The following is a 7,364-nucleotide window of genomic DNA, read 5'->3' on the forward strand; positions in this document are numbered from 1 at the left end:
ATTCGTCTATCTTGGAAACAGTATTAACACCAACTAGTACTATTTCAGACTGAGTAGGCAATTGAAAAGTAAAGTCCTCTCTCGAAGAACAAAAACCAAACTCAATACGCCACTCATTATTTCCCTCCTGCTATATGGTGCAGAGACATGGACGATGACAACATCTGATGAGCAGAAGATCGCTGACTTAGAAAAGCGTAGCTCGTTAAACAAGAATTATTTTTACTCTACAGGAACAAGGCGGGCTCATTGAGTCGTTATTTTCCTTCGTGAAATATTGTTTTGAGAAGAGCCCGCTTTATCATATTACGACTTTCAAACGTCGTTGTTGGTAATTTGGCCATAGGCATCGAATTTCGTTAAAATTCCTTAGGATTCAGATGGTAGGAATTCGTCATAAAGTGAACAAGAGACTGCTTTCATTCATTTTTATTACCAAAGCACTCCATATGTGGTCAGCATTGATGAAAACTCAGAGTGTAGAGATCCTCACTTAGCAGACACTGTAGAAATATTCGAACAAAAAAGAAGATGAAGAGGATTGGATAAATCTCAAGTACAGAATGCGGCCCCCGCTTTCTAACCAGACTTAAAAACAATTTAAGAAAGCAATTCCGGCCAGTTGAATGCCATAAAATGCGCCACGCCGACGCCAAAGTGAGAGCACTTAATACAGACATATATTCCAGTTCGCTAATTAAGGAATTCAGGTGTCATTTTGTTGTTGGGTTAGTTAAAGTGAGCGAAATACCATTACCAGCGAAACACAGCAGATTTCAGAGAACCAAAATGGAAGTACGCATTCCGAGAGCCTGTTGAATTATAGCCATTATTAAAGGGAATGCGGCACGTAGACATGGCGAATTACAGAAACATAAGCGCAGATTTTTGTTTCCAAGCTTGGCGCTGCAGAAAGTTGTTGAAATAAATGCGCAATTCCACATTGTCGCCGCATTTAACATACGGATTTATGTAAATATTTCGTTTCAATTACTTCATTTGCGCAGCGCGACGTGCGGTTCGGCACAAAGCAAGCGGAGTGCGATTTTCGCAGCCGTGCGAGCTTTGTAGCGGCTGTGCGAAAGGGTGGGAGGGAGAGTAGCGGATTGCAAGTGTGCGTGGGGATGTGTGTGGAAATCTAACTAAACACTGTTTTGAGTTGCTTTCGGCTGCCGTTTTGAAGAGCAGCTTAAAGCTAAAAGTGATGGCGTTTGTCTTATGCCTTTGTGGTGGTTTTACGGTGGCACGCAAGCACATGCGGCTTGTCGCAGCGGCCGCCAATGTGGTTAGAATGCGCAATTCATGAGAATTCACTCGCATGCCACTTTTTACACTTAAAAGTATGCAATGAAAAGGTTTTTCAGTCAGTGTGGGCGTTTATACCCTACAACGGCAAATATCGCAGATTGAAAAAGCAAATAAAGTTCTGTGTTACATATTTGAAAGAATACCGTTTTATTGTAGCAAAAGTGCGAACGAGTAAATATCATGAGATCAGAAGGGGCTGATTATGACCACATAGCATAATTTTAATTGTGGGTCTTTGACTTTTGTAAACCAGGGTAGCATCCTCAAAGGTGAAAAGGCAGGTCAAGACGAGTTCAAGGAAACTTGTTTGTGCGGCAAAGAGTATGCTTGTCGCAAGCGTTTAACTTTCGGCACTGCAATGCACGTTGAGCTTGTAGCCTAACCCATCTCATTTTCCCTTCATCGATGGTGCCGGACTAGTACACCACTGCAATCCAAATAGGTCCTACCGAAAGGCGCACATACACCGACGTTTAATTGTAATTTATTTTAAGACTCATAAAGCCTGGATTTTATCTACGCCACTTACCCTACCAAGCAAGCATCGAGGAGCAGAATTGAAAATCGTTTTGCAATAAAATATTATTTATTGTTTCCAATAACATTTCCAATAACGTTTGCTCATGTAATGCTCAAATAAGATACCGTTATATGTAACTCTCTCTACACACTTTGGTACGGAACTTCTTGTTGCGTGGTCGGGATTAGAGCGACCCTTATTGTTGCTCATTGGTTTCGGAGCAATGTGGTGGCATACACACACACACACACACACACACACACATATGTATACAGACTATTTGATTGCTCACGTTTGATTGTTTGAAATTGATATGAGTTTCAGCTGGAGTTCAATAGCCGCTTTTGTGCGATTTTCCTTGCTCTTGACCGGAGTATTCAACAATTGCGAGGTCAGGTGTAATAAAATGGAATGAAATATGGCCAATTATACCGTTCGTCTGTATAGGTTTAGTAAGTAGTGAGCGGAATACGTTCGCTTCAAATGCAAACCTCTTTATTTTTATTAGCCCCAAGCGCGTCTGCTAAAGCAAGCAAACTGGAGATTTCCAAAAAGGGAAAGTTTAATATTATCGTTTTGCAAAAATGTCAACATAAAGCAATTGAGCTGCCATTGCGTTCTTTTTGTGAACAGTCAGACAGTTTTGTGTCCATTTGAGCTCTGCTAAAAATTGAAATATTGCCGAAATGAAATATTCTAATCCATCCTCGCATGTTTCGGTAAAAACTGTGTAAAAAGGAAGATTTTGAAACGTTAATTCAACTTCACAACACTGATGTGCCGTTTGGTCCATTAGTTATTTTGTAAACTGACGCTCGAGTGCATTCACATACCATTTCACTGGCAGCTTCGCTCCACAGGCGAATGTAATGCGTCATGCACTCGATTACTCTGAAAAATGCCCAAAACAGAAACAACAGCTCAAAATGCCATAAAAATGCTCGCCGAATTGGAGTTGTACTGTTTACCGTTGCTCAACCACGGTCAAAAACTATATGCTTGGGCGGCAAAGGGGCGTTGCACAAACAAAATAAACAAACATATGTGTGTGTGTGTGTGTGTATACACGGTACTCAGCAGCATAAAAATGCATTTGTTTTGTATAAAACTGAAATTTCCAACAAATATTTTCCGACAGAAAGTTTATTTCGGCAACACAAATTCCATAGATTTTACGACTCGAACACGCACACACACACAGAGTGCCATTGGCCGCCAGTTCAGGTGCAGGAACAGCATTATGTGGTATTCAATTTAAAATGCACACACGTGTCCACTTTCACTCGGCTGGCTACACCTCCTTTCAGCGTTCGAACTCTGCCTTCTTCCAGCAAGTGCAGAAGTGTTTTTGGGTTTACTTGTCACTTACAAAGTTCGCTTGCCAAATATTTGTGCTGTGCAGGTGCACCAGACCTGTGAAGCTAGCTCATGTTCACCGCAATAGTAGCTCGTAGTAACATCGGTGCCTCAGAAACATTTTTCTTCACAAGTATATTTATTTTTGAAGTTGACATTTTAGTACATGAAAATAACAGTAATAGCAAACAAAATTTTTGCGATTAGAAATGATTTTGGGCTAATGAAATTTCCATAATTTCAATAGGAAAGCTATAAACCAGCAACCTCTGATGGACAAAATTCAAAAATCAAATTGATTGTTATTTGCTGCGCCTTTAAGAAACCAAAAACAAAACCAAATCCAAACAAGTAAGGAAGGGCTAAGTTTACGTGCAACAACCGAACATTTTATACTCTGACAACTTACAGGAATCAAAGTCAGGGAAATATCTTAAGGTGTAAAACGTCAACCTGAGGATCGGAACTCAAGCAATTATATGCATGTATGCATATAAATGGACAAAAAATGGTAAGACTTTTAATTTAAATTTCACGTGAAAACTCGTTTGTCGAAATATGTTTTCTCTAGTTTGATATGACTGTCAGTGATATTTGTGCCAAACGTTACATAAAAATAATCATTAGTGTTAAGCATACGCTAGTCTTTCTGAAATACTTAAAGTGAATTCGATAATTTTTAGGATGAGTGAAATTACTCAACATAGAAGTTGCATTAAATTTTGTTCAGAATGTTGGAAAAGTTCTTCGGGGTGATTGTTTATCATGAGTAAGTGTTCTTGATTGATAGAAATAATTCAAAGAGTATCGAGAAGGCGTTGACGACGAACCACATCAAACACGGCCATTAACATAAACAGATGATCAACATGTCAATTAAATAAAGGAATTTGTGTTTACGAATTGATGATTAACAGTCAGATATCTTACTGACATTGTTGGAGTATAGGAAGGATCAGTAGAAACCATTTGTAAAGATCAGTTGGGCCGTAGAGCGTCGCGTTTACGTATGTGGCCCAATAACTTCCGATTACCAGGATGTCATGAAACATATTACTATTGGCGATGAGTTTTGGATCTATGCTTACGATCATGAAACAGGCATTTAATCCGCCGATTATCGAGGAAAACCTGACCGAAGCCGAAAAAACCACGTCAAAGCAAATCAAAAACCAAGGTTATATTGATATTACATCGATTATTTTTAGGTGATCTATACTACCATTATATTCTGTAGCAACATGTTGCAAGAGTATAAAAAAATTGGGTCAGTGAACTTTTCATATACATACATATTCATGCAGTTAAGATACCAGTTGCTATTCGGAGGCGGCTTAAAACACAATACCGTTCAGCAAACCAGATTTGAGGTCATCATTTCGAATATAAAATCTCATTAAATTTTTATATATTTTAGTGAAAACCGTAAGCCAACGTTTTATCCAATTTGCCACACAATGTTGTAAGCCTCTATCGGGATGTCCTTCATCCTTGCTACTGATTTTTGAAGCTCTCTTCATTAGTTTAACAGCTTTGACGTTATATTCAGAAACTTTTGTCTCGCTACCAGTAATGATGCCTTAAATGAATCCATTGGAAATACAAAAATAGAATTTTCGCATCGTTAACAACTGCTAAACTTCTCACGATCATAAAAAGATCTTGTATTAATCTAGATCGATGCGATTTGCGGGTTCAGTATGAGTTGACCATTCTGGGTAAAATTTGATCAGATGGTATTTCAACAATTATGTTATCTCAGCTCCTTTTTCGTTGAGTTGAAGAATCTATGAAAATTAAATTATGTTCTAAGTCCGCGAATCTACAGGTCTTCAAACATTTATAAAGGTATTCTCAAAAGAAAATCCCGACCAGACACGATTGAATTATAGATGAGAGTGGAAATGAAAGAGTGAGCTTGTCGCGGCCTTTCATTTCGGATCGCCGTTACGATTTAAATGGCGCCAATTAGTGATACCAAAACGAAAATTGGCAAGCAAGAGAATTAAGAAAAAATATCTGAAATGGCGGCGTTTGCCTGAAAAGTGTTGATTTACCTGTGCGACCATTGTTAATGATTCATTTGCGCTTAGCGCGCTCACCCATTTATTCGGTCAACGCTTGGATGGCACCGAGGCGACGGATGTGGAGCCGACCACGCGATGACGCGTTGATGTGGCCACTTCGTTGCACCTTCATAAGCTGCTGGTGCTGACGGTGCTGCTGCTGCTGCTCGACCCGGGTCAATTGTTTGCGTCATTCCAGCCAAATGATTCATCCGTGAAAACTCATTTAATGTCTTTCACTGGCTTTCAAGCAATTATTCGCAATGAAAACAAAACCCAAACAAAGAAACGGAGCTGAATACAAGACAATACCAAAAACAACAATGGGTAAATGTGTTAAGTTTAAAGCTACGAAAAATGCCAACAATGCGGGCAGGAAAAAATTCAATGAAGCCGAAAGAAAGGATACGGAATGACCATTCAAATTGCCACTGATGAGCCGCTGCCGGCGCTCACCACATCCAGTCGGTCGGTGGCGGACGATTCGTCAGGAACGCACAACAGCCAGGACGCCCGAATGGCGAAAGTGTTGAACGTGTTGTTGCGTTGAAGGCGGTCAAGTAGGATATTGTAATGCAGTGACCTTTTTTCCATCATTTAAAATTTTCTGAATGCTGTTGAATGAGCTGGTGTGGTGTGTGGCATGGAAGTGGAGGTGGAGGGAACAGCTGTCGCTGCGCTGACGAAGGCAACGACATTCTCATTATACTGACAACAATAAGAAAGTATGAAAAGGTGTGCCACTCATGCACCTGGCACATTTGCGGGTAAATGCGAAAAATATTTAATGGGCCAACTTGGCACTCAATGCCGCCGCACAAATAGAGCTGAATGGCTCAATGGCTGCGTTGCCAGGTTGTTGGGCTGCCATTTGCGGCGGAAGTGACTAAAAGCACAGAAAAAATATTGGACGTCAGAAAAGGTAATCGCGGTCGAAGCAACGTCCGAAGACTTTTCTGCCAAATAATTCAAAGTTTTCAAAAGCTGTTTAAGAGTCAATTCGAAAATTTTCAAAGTTTAAGATTCCGCAGTTTATAGTTCATGTGGAGCGGAAAATTTTAGATAGAGGGTTTGTCCAAAAAGTAATAGGATTGAGTCGATTTAAAAAATTGATTGAACCAATCGTTACAATTCTTTCCAAACTTTCAAAACGGGCTCCTTCTGCATTGAAGGCGTCACGGAAGGCATTTTCCGGAATGGCCTTAAGAGCAGTGGTGCATGCTGCTTGGATCCCGCTGTTGTCTCAAACTGCTTGCTTTTCAACAGCCTTTTCAGGCAGGGAAACAAAAAAAGTCCGGGAGCCACATCTGGGCTGTAGCGCGGCTGCGGAAGCGCTGAAATGCCGGCTTTAGCTAGTAGCTGTTCGGCTGCGTTGTATTGTCTTGGTCTCTTGAGGACGTCCACGTAAAACTTGGCGTTGACGGTTTGTCCAGGAGGAACAAATTCATGGTGGACGATGCTCCAAAGTACAGTCGCGGCGAAAGGAAATCAGTCCTATTACTTTCCGGACAAACCCTGTGCGAAAATATCACTTTGGAATAAGCTTGAATAACCTGAATTCTTTCAGTACGACAACTTCCCAGTTCTCCTGTTGATTCAGTTGAATTTTTTATGTAATTTTTTTTAATATTGAAAATCCTTCGCAATCGATAAGCACCAACAAATTAAAAAAAAAATAATAAATAAAGCTCACAAATAAATTTTGTGGAACGCTTTCCATTTCCGTAGTACATACGAGTACATACATACGTAGGCATGTGTGTAAGTACACCATTGGCGAATGCCGATAATAAGTACATAATAAAATAAAATTTTAAAGCAAATCACCTAAACAGATTTGCCACAAGTCTTCAGCCAACCGCCCTCTGTTATCTAACAACGTTTCGTTTTAGGGGGTTCCGAGGCAAACATGAAGCGCCAGCGTCAGCACCTTTTTGCAGCTGTGTATCTTATTTTGGTATCCGTTTTTTGCCTCGACCCACAACAATGCCATAAATTACGCTAAAAGCACGCAGCCGAAGAGGTTGCAGACGCCAGCAGGATAAATAGACATTCCCTGTTGCAGGGAGGGCTGCAGGGAAGGTTGCTGACTAACACCAGGAAGACAAGTGTAC

The sequence above is a fragment of the Bactrocera dorsalis genome, chromosome 3, assembly GCF_023373825.1.
Source record: "Bactrocera dorsalis isolate Fly_Bdor chromosome 3, ASM2337382v1, whole genome shotgun sequence".
Taxonomy (NCBI): Eukaryota; Metazoa; Arthropoda; class Insecta; order Diptera; family Tephritidae; genus Bactrocera; species Bactrocera dorsalis.